This window comes from Neofelis nebulosa, chromosome 1 (assembly GCF_028018385.1).
Source record: "Neofelis nebulosa isolate mNeoNeb1 chromosome 1, mNeoNeb1.pri, whole genome shotgun sequence".
In the NCBI taxonomy this organism is placed as follows: Eukaryota; Metazoa; Chordata; class Mammalia; order Carnivora; family Felidae; genus Neofelis; species Neofelis nebulosa.
In genome coordinates this window covers 43,787,003-43,808,788 of record NC_080782.1, presented here as the reverse complement: position 1 = coordinate 43,808,788, position 21,786 = coordinate 43,787,003, and the positions used below count along the sequence as shown (strand labels likewise).

The window sequence follows — 21,786 nt, the reverse complement described above, 5'->3', positions numbered from 1 at the left end:
CTGGCTACAAATTTCTGTGTGGATTTAGCTCTATTATGTGGAATTAAAGCTACAGTTGTTATGAATCATCCTACTGTTAGTAAGTGGCAAGGACTCCATTTTTATCAGTAGTTAATTGAGCTTGCTCTGATGCCCTGTTTTGCTTAATTCTGTATCAGGCTTCTTCTGATAGTCAATTCTTGATAAGTTTTGACAGTACCTCTTACCATGTTTGCCCATGGCACCGAATCTAGGACATATGATTATATCCCTCAACGTCCCTTAATAAAGATCAATTTCCCATGGTATTCAATGCATTTTATATCAAAACCCCAATAAGCTTTCTTTTTTTGAAATTTTTACAATTTAATTATAAAATTACGTATGGAAATGCTAAAAGGTAAGACTAGCCAAGATATTTTTGAAGAGCAAATTTGGAGAACTTACCAGACTAAGATTTTCCATAAAGTGATAATTAAGACAACGTATTGCACATGGGCGGCCAAATAGACCAATGGTAAGAAAATCCAGAAACATAACTACCTATAGGTATTTGAATTACGACAAATATGGCAATGTAGAACAGTAGGAGAAATGTTGTACTTCAATAAATGCTTCTGGCTCAGTTATCCATATGGGTAAAACAGAAAATGAAAACATAATTACTGCATACTATTCACAAAATCAGTTCCACCTAAACCTGTAATAGAGGGAAATGTATTGCAGTAAGTACAGATCAGACAAGAAGAAAGCCCGAAAATATCTAAGCATCCAACTCAATAGGTTAAAATAAAAAAGTATGGTGAACTACAAGAAAGTAAAAAAGGAAGTGATAAAAATAAGATTAAAAATGGAAAAAAAAGAAGTAGGAACAACAAAATGTTGACTAAAAAGATCATTAATACCATGGCAATACAAAGAAAAAGGAGGTATAAATATCCATAGCAAGCAATGAAAGGAAACAGCATCACTTCAGAATCTACAGATAATTAAAGGATCTTAAAAAGATTTGAATACAACTAAATAAAAAATGCCGATTCATACATATATTCCAGAAAAGAGAAGAGCAAGGATTTCTAACATATTTTATGAGGCTAGCACTAACCATGATGCTAAAGCCAGACAGAGACATTATAAGAAAAATACATTTGGTGGCCAATGTTTTTCCTGAACATAGACCATAGCCATCCTTAACAGGATGTTTGCAAATCAGATTTAGCAATAGTTTAAAAGGAAAGTACATCACGGCCAAGTAGTGTTTAACTTAAAAATGCAAGGTTGGTCCAATATATGAAATCAATTGGTGTCATTCATCATATCAGCAGCCTAAAAAAAAAAAAATAACCATGTGATCATTCAATGATGCAGAAGATTATTTGACAAAAATTCCACATCTTTTTAGAGCAAAAACTCAGTGAACTAGAAACAAAGGGTAGCTACTTCATAGTGTTAAAGAGCATCTATAAAAAAAAAAAATCTAGTCATCATATTTAATTGTGAAAGACTAAATGCTTGCCCCCAAGCATTTTTTTCATTTGGCAAATGGTCAAAGATGTTTGCTTTGCTCTCCCTAGTGAACATTGTGCTGGTGATCTTAGTGCAGTAAGGAAAGCAAGAAAGGGAAGGTGGTTGTGGTGGTGTAGCATACCTTTGGGGAAGGAAGAAATAAAATTGTCTCTATTGCAGACAACCTGGTCTTCCACGTAGAATATTTCAAAAACTACAACAACAACCACAAAACTAATAGACTTAATAAGTGGCTCTTGTGTAGAATTTTAAGAAACAAATGAGCAAAGGGGGAAAAAGGCAAACTAAGAAACAGACTCATAACTATAGAGAACAAACTGGTGGTTACCAAAGGGGAGGTGAATGGGGGGATAGGTTACATAGGTGATGGGGAGGGGCGCCTGGGTGGCTCAGTTGGTTAAGCCTCCGACTTGACTTCGGCTCAGGTCATGATCTTACTGTTTGTGAGTTCAAGCCCCACATTTGTCTCTGTGCTGACAGCTCAGAGCCTGGAGCCTGCTTCAGATTCTGTATCTCCCTCTCTCTCTGCCCCTCCCCTGCTTGTGCTTTCTTGCTCTGTCTCTCAAAAATAAATAAACATTAAATAGGTGATGGGGATTAAGGAGTGCACTTGAACTGAGCACCAGGTGTTGTATGGAAGTGTCAAATCACTATATTGTACACCTGAAACTAATATTGAACTATATGTTAACTAACTGGAATTTAAATAAAAAGTTTTTTAAAAAAGTGACTCTTGAAAAAAATAAATGGAGAGATAGTGTGCTTACAGATGGAAAGAGTCAGTGTTAAGATATCAGTTCCCCTTAAATTGATGTGTATGTTGAATCACCCACAAAAATATTCCAGCAGCATTTTTGTAAAAATTGACAAGCTGATCCAAAAATTTATATGGAGGTGCGCGTGGATGGCTCAGTTGCTTAAGTGTCCTACTCTTGGTTTCAGCTCAGGTCATGATCTCGTGGCTTTGTTGGTTCAAGCCCCACATTGGGCTCTGTGCTGGCAGTGTGGAGCTTGCTTGGGATTCTCTCTCTGCCCCTTCCCCACTTGTGTTCTCTCTGTCTCTCTCAAAATAAATAAATAAACTTAAACATTTTTATATGGAAATGCAAAAGACCTAGCATAAACAAAATACCTTTTGGTCGGTGGCCAGGGGCGGGGGGCGGTAAGAAGAGTCATATTACCTGATTTCAAGGTTTGTAAAGTTAGAATAATTAAGTCTGTGGTATTGGTGTAAGAACAGACAGGCCAATGGAACAGGATAGAGTCTAGAAACCAAACCATACATATATGGACAACAGATTTTTAACAAGGTCATCAAAGTAACTCAATGGACAAAAGGTAGTCTTTTCAACAAATAATGTTGGAACAATTAGAAATCCATTTGCAAAAACAACCAAAAAGAATTTTGATCCATAGTTACACACCATTTACAAAAATCAACTTGAAATAGGTCATGGATATACATGTAAAAGTAGAAATTATAAAGTTCTAGAAGCAAACAGAAGATAACTGACTTTCGTTATTCAACGGTTTTTCAAGCAAGAAATAAAAAAACCCCACGGCATGAAATTAAGAATTGATAACTTAGAGTTCATTATAATGATAACTTATGTTATTTGAAATGCACTGTTAAGAAATTGCCATAGTTACAATACTTCAGATTCATCCTGCATATTGCCTCTGCCAGGCCTGGTGTCAGTCATTCCTCCAAACAGCACTGGTTTCTTTTAGTGGGCAATGGTATTTGAAAACCCCAGTCTGTCTGCCACAGGTACTCATATCCAATGGGGTGTCATTGAGTCTTGACCACCTTCAGTGGACATGGCAACAAATCAGAACATACTGTTTTAAATTATGAGTTCATACTGTTACATTCATATTTTTCATAAAACCCTGATATTTTACTAGTATTTCTTTCATCTTACACTGAAAATAATGATTCCTAAACACATTAGCAGAATTATGTAATTATTTTCTTATAGTATGCTTAAACAAATATCAAATATTCAACACTAATATGACTATAACAATAAATGAACAAAACTTAAGATGAACAGAATATTCTTATGTTGATAACCTTATTCATAATATTTTTCCAGTTCAATGGCTATAAAAATTCAACCAAGTTAAAAATAATTACATTAACAAGCTAAAATTGCAAACTGATAAGTATCTAAGGAAGCATAGTCATGTATTAGATGGTCTATGAAAGCTCAAATTCTCCCTTCTTACTACCCATAAAATTCTCTTTTTAAGTCATCTTTGCAGATGAATCATTGACATACTTCCCCATGTTGATTCTTAATTTCATATTCTAGATGTCTTTTTTGTTTTCTCATTACCAGCTCTATATCGTGCTTACCCACCAGGCATAGCCATGTCAACATCATTTCTATTCATATCATTACAACTAGGAATTTCATCTTCCTTTTGTGCCAATGAAAGACTTGATGTTTGAGTCCTTATCTGTAGTAGCTCCAGAAGAACCCATTCAGTCATCTTAATGAGGACCTCCTGTGGTACATCATATTGTGATATGAACTGAGGATTATATATTCTAATGGTTTATGCTTTAAGTGGATCAGAGGTTTTGAAAAATTCCTGCCAGGGGGAAATAATGTATTTCTGAGTTGGTGAGACTGAAAGATCACAGAATTCTCTAGGAATGCATTCAATTACTGCCTAGCACTTACTCGTGCAAATCTGGATTTGTGAGAGATCTCAAGTAATCCTTGAGATGGTTATCTGGAAACTTCTCCAGTCTCCTGAACGACTATACTTCTTTCACACCACCAGGAGCTTCATAACTCTGATGGTAATAGACTGCACACCCATCATGACTTACCTCCTTACCATACAATGCATGCCATGTGACCACAACCTCTTGGAATCTTTTCACCAGATTAAACAAGATAGCATCTTCACACAAAGGCTGTAGCAATATTTTAAAGCAGGAAAGCTGTTTTGAGAGCACACAGTTTTGTATCATCAAAACAAAACAGAAAACTGTTTTTAACGCCTTTCCTTTATACCTACCAGAAAAATCAAAATATCCGACAAACAAAAGAGCTACTTAGTTTTCATTTTTCAGAAGTCATAACTCAAACCCAGGCATTCTGATTTCAGAGTCCACACTTATAACCACTGTGTTGTGCTGCCTCTCCTGCTTTGCTCTCCCTTCTAAACTGTGCTTTGAGCTAATTCATGCTTTGTGATGCCTGCACAAAGGCAGCATATGGTTGCTTTCTATTCAGCAACCTTCATTTTCACCAAAAAAGATCTGCACTTAAAAAAACTTTTTACATCTCTATTCAAAATTTTATCTTAATCCTAAAGCTTTGGTGTTCAAAAAGGACCAATCCTACATCCTGGCAGTGAGAATTGGTTGGAAACACATAAACATGGGGACACCTGGGTGGCTTAGTCAGTTAGGCATCCGACTCTTGGTTTCCTCTCAGGTCATGATCTCATGGTTTGTGGGATTGAGTCCTGCATCTGGCTCTGTGCTGACAGTGTGAAACCTGCTTAGGATTCTCTCTCTCCCTCTCTCTCTTCCTCTCCCCCACTCATGCTCCCTCAAAATAAAGAAACAAACACACATTTAAAAAATTGTTCTGGAAACACATAAACATGAAAATCAGGCTGGATTTTTATTTTTTTTTATTTTTTTTTTTAAATTTTTTTTTCAACGTTTTTTATTTATTTTTGGGACAGAGAGAGACAGAGCATGAACGGGGGAGGGGCAGAGAGAGAGGGAGACACAGAATCGGAAACAGGCTCCAGGCTCCGAGCCATCAGCCCAGAGCCCGACGCGGGGCTCGAACTCACAGACCGCAAGATCGTGACCTGGCTGAAGTCGGACGCTTAACCGATTGCGCCACCCAGGCGCCCCAGGCTGGATTTTTAAATAAGCTAAGAAAACCGGTGCATAAAGAACATTGGAGAGACCACTGATGCTACATATTCAGTGAACCCCCCTAAGCTTTGTCCTTCTAAGATTGGACCATCCAGAAATATAGTACCTTGGGAGGTATGTCCTGATTAATGATACTCTCTTTTTGTTGCAGGTGGTGCCAAAAAATTACCAGCAGACACTGGCTCTGGATTTTGTTGAGATGATCCAGAGAAAGCCTGATCAGATGTCTCATATTGCTTTAGGATTCCTTATCTAAGGAAACCCTTGGTGAGCTCCTGGATATGGCTGTCTGAAGAAGGTCACACCATCCATAAGTATACCTATGAAAGGTAGGCCAAACCAGCCATTAGAGGGGCATTATGGTCACGTAATGGCAAAACATGATCATGACCATATTGTAAGAGTCTCATACTATATACATGAAGTGGTACATTCCTTGCAGGTAGATTGGGACAAGCTGGAAGTATATGGTAGAAATGCTAAATAAACTAAAATAACTAAACATTTATAGCTAATAATCCAAAAAAAGGATAAAAAAGAATAACAAATATACAATTAATCCAACAGAAGGCAGAAAAAGGGAAAAGATAGCAAAAGATAGAACAAATAGAAATCAAAATTGAGATGATACACTTGATCTAAGAAATATATATTTTCACATTAAATATAAATGATCTAAACACCAATTAAAAGAGTAGGTTGTCATATTGGATAAAAAGGCACAGCCCAAATTTATGCTGCCTGTATGCACACTTTAAATATAAAGACACAAATAGGTTAAAAGAATGAAAAAAGATATACCAGGCTAACTCAAATTAAAATTATAGAAGGAACTGTATTAATATTAGACAAAATATATCTCAGAACTAAGAATAATTACAAGGGATAAAGAAAAACATTTCATAATGATAAAGGGGTCAGTTTATTACGAGGATGTACCTAAAAGTTTACACACCCAATAGCTGAATTTCAAAATACATGAAGCAAAAACTGATAGAACTATATGGAAAACTAGACAAGTTCATAACTGTAGTTGGAAATTTCAGTCCCCTCTCTTAATAATTAATTGAACATGGAGATAAGCGATCAGCAAGGATAGAGATAGACTTGAACATCCTCACTACCAACCAACTTGACCTAATTAGCATTTGTAAGAACATTCCATCTAACAACAACAGAATACACATTGCTTTTAAGTGCATACAGAGCATTTACTAAGGTAGATCATATTAAGGGGTCATAAAACGTCTCAATAAATTTAAAAGGTAAAGTGTATTTTCTGAGCACAACAGCATTAAGTTAGGAATCAGTAACAAAAGTATCTCCCAATATTTGGAAACTAAATACATCTTTCTAAATAATCCACTGGTCAAAGAAAATATTAAAAGAACTGAACGAAAATGAAAACATAACATATCTAAAGTTGTGGGATGCCTCTTAAAGCAGTACTTGAAGGGAAATGTAAAGCACTAAATACCTTTATTGGAAAAGATGAAAGGCTATGGCCTCTCACTTTCCACCTTAAGAAGCTAGTAAAAGGGAAGAATGAAACCCATGGTAAAGAGAAGAAAGGAAATAATGAAGTTCAGAGAACAAATCAAATGGGGAAAAAACAGAGCAAATACAGTTGACCCTTGAATGATGTGGGGGTTAGGGGTGCCAGACCCCATGCAATTTGAAAATCTGCATATAACTTTTGATTCCCCCAAAACTTTACTAGTATACCTACTGTTCTCTGAAAGATTTACTGATAACATATGAACAGTTGATTAACACATATTTTGTGTGTTGTATGTGTTATACACTGTATTCTTACAATAAAATAAGCTAGGGAAAAGATAATATTAAGAATATCCTAAAGAAGAGAAAATAACATCTTAGTGCTGTACTGCATTTATTGGAAAAAAATATGTGTATAAGGAGACTCATGCAATTCAAACCTGTGTTGTTGGAGGATCAACTGTAAAAGAAAGCAAAAGTTGGCTTTTTGAGAAGATTGATGTGAGTCACAGTCTCATCAGGATAAAAGAGAGAAAACGATCGGAATCAGAAGTGACAGAAGTGACATAACTACAGATTCTGCAGACATCCAAATAATAAGAAAATATTATGAACATCTTAATGCCAGTAAACCTGATAGCTTGGATGAAAGGGACAATTCCCGTGAAAGATCAAAATACAAAAATCAATGTATATCTACATAGTAACAACAAACAGAAACCAAATTTAAAAACAATGCTAGGGTCATCTGGGTGGCTCAGTTGGCTAAGCGTCCAACTCTTGATCTCAGCTCAGGTCTTGATCTCAGGGTCGTGAGTTCAACCTCTGCATTGAGCTGGGTATTGGGCATGAAGCTTACTTAAAAAACAACAACAACAACAACAACAACAAAAAAACAGCACCAGTAATAGCATTAAAATATGCAATATAAATATACCTAATAAAATATATGCAAAACCTATACACTGAACACTATAGAACATTGCTGAGAGAAATAAAAAGAACCCAAATAAATGGAAAACTGTATCTGGTTGGTTGGGCAGAAGACTCAAGATCCCAAGTTTCCCCAAACTGGTCTATACATTTGACATAATCCCTATCTAAATCTCAGCAGGCAATTTTTGTTTGTTCGCTTTTGTAGAATTTGGCAAGCTGATTCTAAAATTCATATGGAAATATAAAAAACGTAAACAAGTCAAGACATTCTTGAAAAGGAAACATAAATTTGGAGAGCTTCCTACTCAATTTCAATACTTTCTGTTAAAGCTACAGTATCAAGACAGTGTGATACCAGCTTAAAGTAAGATATATATGACTCCATTTATATGATGTCCTGAAATAGGCTAAATTAATCTCTGGTATAAGAAATCAGATTTGTACACCCAAAACTAACATAACACTGTATGTTACCTATACTGGAATTAAAGTTTTAAAAAAGTCAGAGCAGTAGTTGTCTCAGTGAGTGGGTTAACTGGAAGAGACATAAAGGAATTGATGAAAATTTTCTGTATTTGGGTATGCATTTCTTAAAACTCAAGCAATTCACTTAAATTGTTTGCACTTCACTGTGTGTTACTTATATACAATGAAACAAGACCACAAAAAATCACATTGTCGATGAAAAAAACACAAAATTTGTAGCATTAGAAATGAAAAGTATTTCAGGGAGAGAACAGAATATGAAGGTGCAACCTACTTTATATATATTTTAATGTTTATTTATTTATTTATTTTAAGAGAGAAAGAGCACAAGAGGGGGAAGGGCAGCGAGAAAGAGAGAGAGAATCCCAAGCAGGCTCCATGCCATCAGCGCAGAGCCCAATGAGGGGTTCAAACTCACAAACTGTGAGATCATGACCTGAGCTGAGATCAAGAGCCAAATGCTTGGGGCGCCTGGGTGGCGCAGTCGGTTAGGCGTCCGACTTCAGCCAGGTCACGATCTCGCGGTCTGTGAGTTCGAGCCCCGCGTCAGGCTCTGGGCTGATGGCTCGGAGCCTGGAGCCTGTTTCCGATTCTGTGTCTCCCTCTCTCTCTGCCCCTCCCCCGTTCATGCTCTGTCTCTCTCTGTCCCAAAAATAAATAAAAAACGTTGAAAAAAAAAAAAAAAAAAAAAGAGCCAAATGCTTAACCGACTGCGCCAGCCAAGCACCCCATCTACTTTGTATTTTTTAACAGTAGTTGGTAGTGTTCTGAGGTTCAGGTCTTTTGGAAAAGGATCTTCATATTATTATGGTTATAAAGCAATGAGATGATTTGGAATAACCTGCTTTAATATCTGTATTTGTTGGCTATTTCCATATTTCCTCCTTTTTAGCATTTCCACTTAGGTATATAATCTTAGGCTCCTTTCCATTGGCTTGTATGAAGGGTTTCTGGGATCACATAGGATTACAAAACAAACCCAAAACAAAAGGGGCGGGGTCTATGGTTGTATCCTGTCTTCAGAATTTCAGACCTCCCGAGTTGTCTGGACTGGACAAGTGCTGTCTCCATGCTGAGACCGATAAGCTTGAAACCCACGACCAGTGGGCAGAAGTGTCTGTTCAGGGTGGAAGAAGAGGAAGTTGAGGAGGAGGAGAACAAGAAACCCTTGTCCTCAACACAAGTGGTTTTATGCTGGAAGCCACAGGTGACTACTACCACCTAACATCGAGGAAGAGTGCTCTGTCTTCAGCCAGGCCTTTGAGGAAAGGGAATCTGACAATGGGTCTGACACCGATGAGAATCTAACTCCCAAGCTGAGCAGATTGAAAATGAATGTGGCTTCTCTCGGGACAATTCACAAATACTGCCACCGGAAGAGAAGTCAGGGCCGGGGCTCCAGCCGCAGTACTTTGGAGGCCAGAGACGATGCCATTTGATAAAGGTACTCTGGCCTCATTGCTGTTCCTGGAAATGTCCCAAAAGCTTAGAACAATGCCTGTCAGGGGCGCCCGGGTGGCTCAGTCGGTTGAGCGTCCGACTTTGGCCCACGTCATGATCTCACAGTTTGTGAGTTCCAGCCCCGCGTCGGGCTCTGTGTTGACAGCTCAGAGCCTGGAGCCTACTTCAGATTCTGTGTCTCCCTCTCTCTCTGCCCCATCCCCACTCATGCTCTGTCTCTCTCTGTCTTAAAAATAAATAAAACATTAAAAAAAATTAAAACAAAAAAGAACAATGCCTGTCACAGAGTAGGTATCCCATAAATATTTGCCAAATGAATTAAATAAAAATTTCTTGATTCTGTTCATGGGAAAATAGAGACTTAAGTAGCTGCAGCCTTTCAGTTTAGTAAGTGTTATTTAATATATATTTTGTAGGGGCAGAGAACATATGCCTTAGGCTTGTCTATAGCTAAAAAGCTGGTTGTTGGAGGAAAAGTTGGCCTGGAAGCTTAGAGAGGTAATGTAAGAGTTAGTGAGCATTAGTTGAGATCAAGAGAAATGAGGTAGATTCTATGATAAGCTAGCAGCAACTGGGTGATAACTAAATGACCCAATAAGTATGACAGGTTACTTCATACTTCATGTATGATGACTTCTTTGTGTTCATGGCACCCAAACCTCTTATTGACCAGAAAGGTCCGTGAATCAGACCTGCTGTCTCTAGCCTTAGCATGGTGGCTCTCGTGACATTAGAAGCCATATTTATTTGGCATCTGATTTAAGTGACAGAGTCTGTAGAGAAAAGTCCAGATAAGTTCTTAAGTTGCTATTGCCGTAATTAAGAAACTGTGCTGAATGTTTTGAAAAACATCACAAACATCACAGCTCTCAAAATCCACTTAAATCATGTGATTTAAGATTAAAGACTGGCAGAAAAAATTTAACCATATAAATGACCTATTGGACAACTCCTGTACATTTGAATTAATTTTCTGAATATGTGTTGCTTCATATTATTTTTAAAATATTTATATGGGATAAAAATTTTAATGCATTTCTCTAAAGTGTTTACAAACCCACTGTAATTATGTGTAGCATATATAGATATGAATGATTTATTCTAATTGTATTATTTTCCTTATCCCAAATATTTTTCTTTCTAATGCTGAATACCCTTAGATTTATTTTTTATTTTTTTAATGTTTGTTTATTTTTGAGAGAGAGAGAGAGAGAGAGAGAAAGAGAGAGGGAGTGGAAGAGGAACAGAGAGAGAGGGGGACAGAGGATCCTAAGCAGGCTCCATGCTGACAGCAGAGAGCCAGATGTGGGGTTTAAGCTCATGAACCATGAGATTGTGACTTGAGCCGAAGTTGGATGTTCAACCCACTGAACCACCCAGGCACCCCAGAATTTTTTATTTTTGGATTCAAGTTAGTTAACTGAGTCCCCTTAGATTTTTTAATTCAAAACCCGAACAATATCACAGGATATTTGATGCCTAAGTTAGATCTCCATAGAAAATTAGGCCTACTATCATGGGCTCCATGATAAAATATCTAGTTCACAGACAAGAACCAAATTAGTCATAATATGGGGTAATTTTTGTTTTCTAGTTATTGTGAAGTTGAGAGTATCATTTAGAACATATAATTCTCAAGGTTTAGTGTTCATTATAATTACTAGGTTCATTCCAGTCCAGTTAAATGTTTAGAGCTGTGTAAACATGGATTCAAAACCAGAAAATGTTTCCTAAGTTCTAGCTACTGGAAAAGAAGCTTGACATATGGTAATGTGGAAACATTTTCTAGAAATATCAAGTTGATACTCTTTCCTATTATATTGGATTCAACAAGTATCAAGAGTTTTGACTCTCTCTTTCCCAGGCTCAGTTAGAACACCATGCAGACACTGAGAATAGTATGTACATATGCTATTCAGACTTGAGTGTTGAGTAAATGGAATTTCCTTAAATGAACAGAAGAGAAATAGAAGGCTCATAATTACTTGATGATTTTCGGCCCAATCTAACTGGAGTTATGGTATTGCCATTCATAGATTCTGGGATAACTATTGGTGAAACAAGTTTTGGAGGGAAAGTAATAGTTCCATATATAATGGTGATCTTTTCATCAATATGTAAGAGCTATAAGTTACAATTTTTATTTTTTATGTTTTTTTAACATTGCTAATTGTAAATTTTTGATAACTGATTGTATTTTTTTGTGGGTGCATTTTTAATCAGACTTTTAAATACATTTCTCACACAAAGATTTTTAAATAACTCTTGGGGCACTTGGGTGGCTCAGTTGGCTAAGTGTCTGAGGCTCAGGTCATGATCTCATGGTTCGTGAGATCGAGTACCATGTGGGGGCTCTGTGATTCTCTCTCTCTCTCCCTCTGCCTCTCCCCTGCTTACATGTTCTCTCTCTCTCAAAAAAAAAATTTTTTTTTAACTTTTAATTTTCTTTAGTACATTTTAATCTTAACTCTTAAATCGTTTATCTATTTGAAGTTATTCTACAGTAAACTACGCAATATGAGTGAAATGTTCCTCCCTAGGGCTATCCAGTAGTCTCAAGTCTCAAGTCTAATTATTGAACATTTCATCTTTCCTAGGCTGGTATGAAGCATCAGCTTTATGATATATGATATTTTTGTATGTGATTGAGCTTATTGTTTTGTTCTTTTGAGAAAATAGTATATAAAATCCAAGTTTGGAAATGTGAATATCAAGAGCCATTGGAACATCTGTGTGTCTCTGAATGCTTCCTCTAATTTACCCCCATTGTTTATAATTTTCTGCCTCACTCAAGTCCGATGTACTGCATATATTGAAACATGCTTCAATTTGATCAGATGCAAACTGATCAATATATCATTTGTATTTATAATTTACTCTAAGTATATTCATCCCATCTGTCATGCCTGCTGCCTTTAGCTTTCTTTGCTCCCTGCTTCGCATTGCATGCCCCACTGATCCTCAGTGTAGACAGAGATGACAGCTGGAAGATATATTAAAAGAAGTTCTAGATTATGAAGAACTATGAGCCCAGAGGATGGTTAAGAGAGGTGAGGGTCAGAAACATTCTCACTGGAGCCCAGTGTTCCTTTCATGCATGCTCAGAAATGTGTCATTGTCTTTCCCCAAGTACCTTAAGAGAAGCCACATTCCACAATGCACAGTATGGTGTCTGGGGAGCTCTGGATGTTCTGACATATTCTAATTCACTCTCAGTGAATTCACTCTCCCTGCCACTGTCATTACTGCAATTCATGCAGGTCCCTGCAAAGAAAGAAAGAAAGAAAGAAAGAAAGAAAGAAAGAAAGAAAGAAAGAAAGAAAGAAAGAAAGAAAGAAAGAAAGAAAGAATAAAGAATTAAAAATAGCTCTGTAACTGTCTCCTCCACTCTGATGGAATTTACAAGTAGGAAGATAACCAAAGAAGTTCTCATCTAAGAATGTTTTTAGGAGCATTTTTGCATTGCTTATTATAAACTAACCTGGAATATATGGATTAGGGGTCATAACTCAGAGAACAGAAGTTAGTCACATAGGTTCCCTGTGTAACTGATGGAATGTAAAAACTAAGAGGCTCTGAACTTAAACAGCTTCCTCAGGCAAACTGTACAACACACACAGTGAATATTCATCTCTTATTCTGAAAACAAAATATATCCCAGTGCAAAAATCTATTTTTTGGAGGCACAGATGATAGTTTGGACTCCTCCAGAGATAGATATCGCTATCTTTATGCCTGCTTTTTGCTTGTATCCTTCACTAATTATTAGTAAAATTTGCTATTAAGTACACAGCAGTGCTCACTTCGGCAGCATATGTACTAAAACTGGAATAATGCAGAGAAGATTAGCATGGCCCCTGGGCAAGGCTGACATGCTATTAAATAAAGTGTATAATTTCTAGGGATCTACTTTGACAATTTGACTTCTGTGGGTAGTGTAAGGACTTTTGATCAGAGCTGTGCCATTCAACTGGCTTTTGGTGTGCTTCTGAAATCGCTATGAATTCTTATGCTCAGTTTCTCACTATTATCTTATTTTCTCCAAAATTTCAATTATCTCGGGTCTTTAAATTTTCTTGTTCTTGTCTTTTTCTACTACTTTAAAAAAATAAACATTTATTCATTTTTGAGAGAGAGAGAATGAGCAGGGGGAGGGGCAGAGAGAGAGGGGAACAGAGGATCCAAGGTGGGCTCTATGCTGATAGCAGCGAGCCCAATGTGGGGCTTGAACTCAGGAACTGTGAGACCATGACCTGAGCTGAAGTCAGACACTCAACCAACTGAACCATCCAGGTGCCCCTCTACTAATTTTGATTCCTTGGGGTAATCATTAATTTCGATAAAATTATTCATAAAATCATTGTTTTCTTCCTAAGTTATATAGGAGTTAGGAGTTAGGCAGTCCTTCTGTTTGGTGCATCATATTCAAAATACTCATACTAAAATCAAAACATTTGATTTCTTAATTGAACTGCTTGTTCCCTTCTCATTTCACAGGAATGGAAAGTTCCTCACATGTTCTCACCAAGAACAGTGATGCCAATTTGGTCCATCTGGTGTGTAAAGCTGCAGAGTGGTACCCAGAGCCTGAGGCAAGCTGGAAACCTCCAAGGACATAATTTAAAGCCACCCTCTGAAAATGACGGAGCAAATGGGAAAGGCCTATTCTCTAGTGAAACTTCAGTCCTGGTAATTGAACTCAAAAATTGTGCTCTGTTCCATTCTCAACTCCAGGCTCAACCAGAAAAAGTGGACAAGTATTTCTGTTTCAGGTTAGTTTGTCTATAATTATATCTCATTGCCTGGAGAAGTGCTTTAAAATTGAATGCATATTGTTGAGTTTCTAACAGAAAGGAAAATGATAACTGAGTTCCTATACTGTACTTTTTAGAACCAAATGAACACTTACCAAAATAACTACATCATTCTCTTCTCTGATCTTTATCATTTTATTCTTTCTGCTAGCTTTGAGTTTACATTGTTCTTTTTCTAGCCCTTTAAAGTGTAAATTTAGGTTGCTGAATTGAAATCTTTCTTTTTTAACATAAACATTTACAGCTATAAATTGTCTTTTTAGCAGTCTTTTATTGTATTCTATAAGTTTTAACATGTGTTTTGTTTTCATTTGTCTCAAAATATTTTCTAATATCCTTTGCAATTTCTTCTTTGACCCATTAGTTGCTTAAAGTGGGGTGTTTAATTTCTACATACTTGTGAATTTTTGGTTTTCCTTCTGCTATTAGTTTTTTGTTTCGTTTCATTGTAATTAGAAAGACACTTCGTGCAATTTTAGTTTTTTAATACTTCTTTTTTTTTTTTTAATTTTTTTTTTTTTTCAACGTTTTTTATTTATTTTTGGGACAGAGAGAGACAGAGCATGAACGGGGGAGGGACAGAGAGAGAGGGAGGCACAGAAGCGGAAACAGGCTCCAGGCTCTGAGCCATCAGCCCAGAGCCTGACGCGGGGCTCGAACTCACGGACCGCGAGATCGTGACCTGGCTGAAGTCGGACGCTTAACCGACTGCGCCACCCAGGCGCCCCAATTTTTTTAATACTTCTTAACTATTGTTTTGTGGTCAAACGTATGGTCTGTCCTGAAAAACAACCCATGTGCACTTAAGAAAAGTATTTTCTGTTGTTGTTGGAATGTTCGATGTGTCTGTTAGATGTATTTGACGCTTTGGTGGTGTTCAAGTCCTCTATTTCCCATTGATGTTCTGTCTGGTTGTTTTATACATTATTGAGGTATTGAAGTTCCCTACTATTGTTGCAGATCTATTTCTGTCTCTGATTCTAACAATGTTTGCTTCATAGAGTTTGGAGGTATGTTTGGTGCATATATGTGTGTAATTATCATATCTTCTTGGTAAATTGATCCTTTTATCAATATATAATGTCCTTTGACACTCTTTTTTAAAAAATATGTTTACTTATTTTTGAGAGAGAGCATATGGGAGCAAGCAGAGGAGGGGCAGAGAGAGAAGGGGACAGAGGATCTGTGCTGACAGCACAGAACTCATGAACTGTGAGATAATGGCATGAGCCAGTCGGATGCTCAACTGACTGAGCCACCCAGGTGCCCCTTTCTTTGTCTCTAATGACAGTTTTTGGCTTAAAGTCTATTTTATCTGATATTAGTATAGCCACCCCACTCTCTTTTAGTTACTATTTGCATGGATATCTTTTTCCCATCCTTTCACTTACACATTCTTGTGTCTTGTGGACTGCATATACTTGTATCATTTTTTAATCCATTTTGTCAATCTCTACCTTTTGATTGGGGAGTTTAATCCATTTACATTTAAAGTAATTGCTGGTAAGATAGCACATACTTCTGCCATCTTGTCATTTGTTTTTTCTATGTCTTACAGTTTTTTGTTCCTTGTTTCGTTACTATTTTTCTTTATGTTTAGTTAATTTTTTTGTATTTACATGTTTTTATTCCCTTCTCATTTCCTTTGGTGTATATTTTATAGGTACTTTTTTGTGGTTACCCTGGGGATTACATATAACATCCTAAAGTTATAACAATCTATTTTGAATTGATACCAATTTACTTTCAGTCATATACAAAAACTCTATTTCCTTACAGCTCTACCTCTCCTTTGTTATCGATGCTATAAATTAAACTTTATATATTGTGAACCTATTAACATAGATTTATTATGTTTTATCCATTTGTCTCTTAAATCCTATAGAAAACAAAAAGTGGAGTTACAAGCATACCCTAGAGGTATTGCAGGTTCAGTTCCAAACCACAACAATAAAGAAAATATTGCAATAAAGCAAGTCAAATGAGTTTTTTGGTTTTCCAGTGCATGTAAAACTTAGTTTATACTGTAGTGTAACTAAATCATAACATTATGTCTAAAAAATGTATATACCTTAATTTTAAAATACTTTATTGCTAAAAAATGCTAACCATCATCTGAGCATTCAGTGAGTTATAATCTTGCTGGTGTAGGGTCTTGCCTCACTGTTGATAGCTGCTGACTGATCAGGGTGGTGGTTACTGAAGGTTGGAGTGGTGGTGGCAATTTCTTAAAATAAGAGAAAAATGAAGTTTGTCACATTGATTGATTCTTTCATGAACAGTTTCTTTGTAGTATGCAATGTTGCTTAATATCATTTTACCCACAAGTTGTTTTTAAAAATTGGAATCAACTGTTTCAAACCCTGCTGCTGCCTTATCAACTTAAGTTTATGTAATATTCTAAATCTTTTGTTGTCATTTCAACAATCTTCACAGCATTTCACCAGGAGTACATTACATTCCAAGAAACCACTTTCTTTGCTCATCCTTAAGCTGCTTCTTCTTCTCATCCATTCAACTGCAGCAATTCAGTCACATCTTCAGGCTCCAGTTCTAATTCTAGTTCTCTTGCTATCTCCACCACACCTGCAGTGACTTCCTCCACTGAAGGCTTGAACCCCTCAGAGTCATCCACGAGGGCTAGAATCAACTTCTAAACTCCTTTTCACATTGATATTTTGACCTCTTCCCATGAATCACAACGTTCTTAATGGGATCTAGAATGGTGAATCTTTTTTTTTTTTAATTTTATTTTTTATTTTTTAAAATTTACATCCAAATTAGTTAGCATATAGTGAAACAATGATTTCGGGAGTAGATTCCTTAATACCCCTTACCCACTTAGCCCATCCTCTCTCCCACAATCCCTCCAGTAATCCTGTTTGTTCTCCATATTTATGAGTCTCTTCTGTTTTGTCCCCCTCCCTGTTTTTATATTATTTTTGTTTCCCTTCCCTTATGTTCATCTGTTTTGTCTCTTAAAGTCCTCATATGAGTGAAGTCCTATGATTTTGGTCTCTCTCTGACTGACTAATTTCACTTAGCATCATACCCTCCAGGTCCAGCCATGTAGTTGCAAATGGCAAGATTTCATTCTTTTTGATTGCCGAGTAATACTGCATTGTGTGTGTGTGTGTGTGTGTGTGTGTGTGTGTGTGTGTGTATACCACATCTTCTTTATCCATTCATCCATCGATGGACATTTGGGCTCTTTCCATACTTTGACTATTATTGATAGTGTTGCTATAAACATGGGGGTGCACGTGTCCCTTCGAAACAGCACACCTGTATCCCGTGAATAAATGCCTAGTAGTGCAATTGCTGGGTCGTAGGGTAGTTCTATTTTTAGTTTTTTGAGGAACCTCCATACTGTTTTCCAGAGTGGCTGCACCAGCTTGCATTCCCACCAACAATGCAAAACAGATCCTCTTTCTCCACATCCTTGCCAACATCTGTTGTTGCCTGAGTTGTTAATGTTAGCCATTCTGACAGGTGTGAGATGGTATCTCATTGTGGTTTTGATTTGTATTTTCCTGATGATGAGTGATGTTGAGCATTTTTTCATATGTCAGTTGACCACCTGGATGTCTTCCTTGGAGAAGTGTCTATTCATGTCTTTTGCCCATTTCTTCACTGGATTATTTGTTTTTTGGGTGTTGAGTTTGAGAAGTTCTTTATAGATTTTGGATGCTAACCCTTTATCTGATATGTCATTTGCAAATGTCTTCTCCCATTCTGTCGGTCGCCTTTTAGTTTTGCTGATTGTTTCCTTTGCTGTGTGGAAGCTTTTTATTTTGATGAGGTCCCAGTAGTTCATTTTTGTAGAATGGTGAATCTTTTCCAGAAGGTTTTCCATTGACTTTGCCCAGACCCATCAGAGGAATCACTCTCTATTGCAGCTATAGCCTTATGGAATGTATTTCTTAAATAATAAGACTTGAAAGTTGAAATGACTTCTTTTTTTTAATTTTTCAAATGTTTTATTTATTCTTGAGAGAGAGAGAGAACGCAACCGCATGAGTGGGGGAGGGGCAGAGCCAGAGAGGGACACAGAATCTGAAGCAGGCTCCAGGCTCTGAGCTGTCAGCACAGAGCCTGAGGCGGGGCTCCAACACACAAGCCATGAGATCATGACCTAAGCTGAAGTCAGACACTTAACTGACTGAGCCACCCAGGCGCCCCAAGTTGAAATGACTTCTTAATCCACGAGATACAGAATGGATGACACCCATTGATGAAAACATTAAATTTGTTGTACTCCATCCGAGTTCTCGGGTGATGGGTGTATCATCACAGAACAGTAACGTTTTGAAAGGAGTCTTTTTTCTGAACAGGAGGCCTCAATAGTGGGCTTAAAATATTCAGTAAACCATGTTGTAAACAGACGTACTTTCATTCAGGATTTGTTGTTCTATTTATAGAGCAGAGGCAGGAGGATATTGGCATAATTCTTAAGGGCCTTAGGATTTTCAAAATGGTAAATGAGCATTGGCTTCAACTTAAAGTCACTAGTTGCATTACCTCTAACAAGAAAGTCAGTCTGTCCTTTGAAGCTTTGAGGCCAGACATTGACTTCTCTCTAGCTATGAAAGTCTTAGCATCTTTTTCCAAGAAAAGGTGGTTTCATCCACATTGAAAATCTGTTGTTTAGTGTACCCACCTTCACCACCTACCTTAGCTAGACTTTCTGGATGGCTTGCTGCAGCTTCTACATCAGCACCTGCTGCTTCGCCTTGCACTTTGATGTTACAGAAACAGCTTCTTTCCCGAAACCTCATGAGTTAACCTCTGCAGGCTTCAAACTTTTCTTCTGCAGCATCCTCACCTCTTTCAGCCTTCATGGAATTGAAGAGAGTTAGGGCCTCGGTGACTCTGGGTTAGGCTTTGGCTTAAGGGAATGGCTGGTTTGACCTTTTGTTCAGACCACTCAAACTTTCTCCATCTCAGCAATAAAGCTCTTTCACTTTCTTATCATTCATGTGTTCACGGGAGGAGCAATTTTAGTTTCCTTTAAGAACCTTTCCTTTGCATTCACAACTTGACTGTTTGATGCAAGAGGCTTTCCTTTTGACCTATCTCAGCTTTCAACATGTCTTCCCAAGCTTAACCATTGCTAGCTTTTGATTTAAAGGGAGAGATGTGGGATGGGACTCTTCCTTTCACTTGAATGCTTAGAAGCCATTGTAGGCTTATTAATTGGCTTAATTGCAATATTGTTGTGTCTCAGGGAATAGGGAGGCCCCAGGAGAGGGAGAGAGACAGGGGAACAGCCAGTGGCTGGAGCAATCAGAACATACATAGCATTTATTGATTAACTTTATGCTCTTACATGGGCGTGGTTTGTGGCTCCCCCAAACAAGGGCAATAGTAGCATCAAAGATCACTGATCACAGATTACTATAACAAGTGTAAAAATAATGAAAAGTTTTAAAATATTGCAGGAATTACCAAGACGTGACACAGAGATATGAAGTGAGCAGATGCTGTGATAAATGGTGCTGGTAAACAGGGTTGCCACGAACTTTCAATTTGTAAGAAACTCAGTATCTGTGAGGCACAATAAAATGAAGTATGCCTATACTTAATTTATCAAATGTAGCTAAATAACTCATATTAAGCAAAACTTATTACATGTTTTATTATAGTGAAGGAGTAAATGGTGATACAGTTTCTTTTTTCTTTTTTTTTTCTTTTTTTTTAGTGTTTATTTATTTTTGAGAGACAGAGAGAGACAGCATGAGCGGGAGAGGGCAGAGAGAGAGGGAGACCCAGAATATGAAGCAGGCTCCAGGCTCTGAGCTGTCAGCCCAGAGCCCAATGCGGGGCTTGAACTCACAGACCGCGAGATCATGATCTGAGCCGGAGTCAGACGCTCAACCAACTGAGCCACCCAGGCGCCCCAGTTTCTTGATCACATCTATTTTTACAGGGAGAAAAAGTTCTATCACAAAGTGAAAGGCTCAAAACTTTTTTTGTAAGTTTATTTATTTATTTTGAGAGAGAGAGAGAGAACATGAGTTGGGGGGAGGAGAGAAAGAGAGGGAGAGAGAGAATCCCAAGCAGGCTCCGTGCTGTCAGCATGAGCCTGATGCAGGGCTCAATCCCACAAAGAGCGAGTTCATGACCTGAGCTGAAACCAAGAGTCGGACACTTAACTGAGCCACCCAGGCACCCAAGGCTCAAAACTCTTTAAATGATGTAATATTTGTTCTAGGATTGATCCTTTTACTCAAGGCATAGTTTCTGTTGCATCTTTCTAAAGTTCAATTTCTGGGAAGTTTCCCATGTTCCTTTTTTTTCAATTTTGGAGGACATGAACATCTTCCATGGAGTGGGTTTGCCTGACCCCAAAGCTGTGTTCAGAGATCTCCAGTTGGGTTAGAGCATCATTTCCCCCACCCTCTCTAATTCTCTCCTTTTGTCCAACACATCTGCAAAATTTTCCAAACTTTTTTGCTATCAGTGATTTCAGAATCAATACTTAGAAAGTGTCTTGGCTTCCATTTTTTTCTCTACACTTCTCCATATTTTAGATTATTTTTCATAGTCTATCTCATGTAAATCATACTGAATAGTTTTTAAACAAGTAAACAATTGTCCCTCCCTAGAGCCTTCCTTGTCTTTCCTCCTCTCACCTGCTCTCATCTATAGCCAGCTCTGGTATCACAGCCTGGGTCAATATGAAAAAGCTAATTTCATACTCAGTTAGATACTCATCACATACAGTTTATGACAAAATCATCTATTCCTCATGAACAGTGTCACCATTTTGACCTGTATTTACAGTCTCATAACTGAAGATGTGGTCAAAATAAATTTCCCCATGGAACTTACTGGGACCCCTTCCTGGAATTCACAGAATATGCTTCATTTTATTTGCTAATTATAGTGGCACATATATAGTGATTATTCATACTTGTGTGCCAAAATTTTTCCTATATCTTCCTTCTGTATATCTTCTGAAGTTCCCTGGTCTTTACTAAAACTGTTTTCATCACAGTTGACCTGGTTTGAAAATCAGTAACTCCGTTATCTTATTCTTCATCAATCTGTGTAATGTGTTTTGTTTTTTTTTTTAACTAAAAGAAAATTACAGACATTTCAGTACCATGAGTTTCTACCATGTTGGCACTAGGGTCATAAACCATCTGAGTTTGTCTTGAACTA

The 21,786-nt window shown here is 37.3% G+C and overlaps 1 long non-coding RNA gene and 1 other non-coding gene across 2 annotated transcripts in view; both read left to right on the top strand.

Moving 5' to 3' along the window:
• The first annotated feature begins 5,413 nt into the window (after window positions 1-5,413).
• LOC131506604 (uncharacterized) overlaps window positions 5,414-21,786 on the top strand; it is a 35,850-nt gene continuing 19,477 nt past the window's right edge. The window contains exons 1-2 of the long non-coding RNA XR_009259065.1: window positions 5,414-5,751; window positions 14,303-14,577. This is a non-coding gene — a long non-coding RNA (uncharacterized LOC131506604). The remainder of the gene's footprint in view (window positions 5,752-14,302; window positions 14,578-21,786) is intronic.
• Window positions 13,601-13,707, top strand: LOC131489500 (U6 spliceosomal RNA). Its single transcript, XR_009250607.1, has one exon. It is a non-coding gene; the product is annotated as a U6 spliceosomal RNA (small nuclear RNA).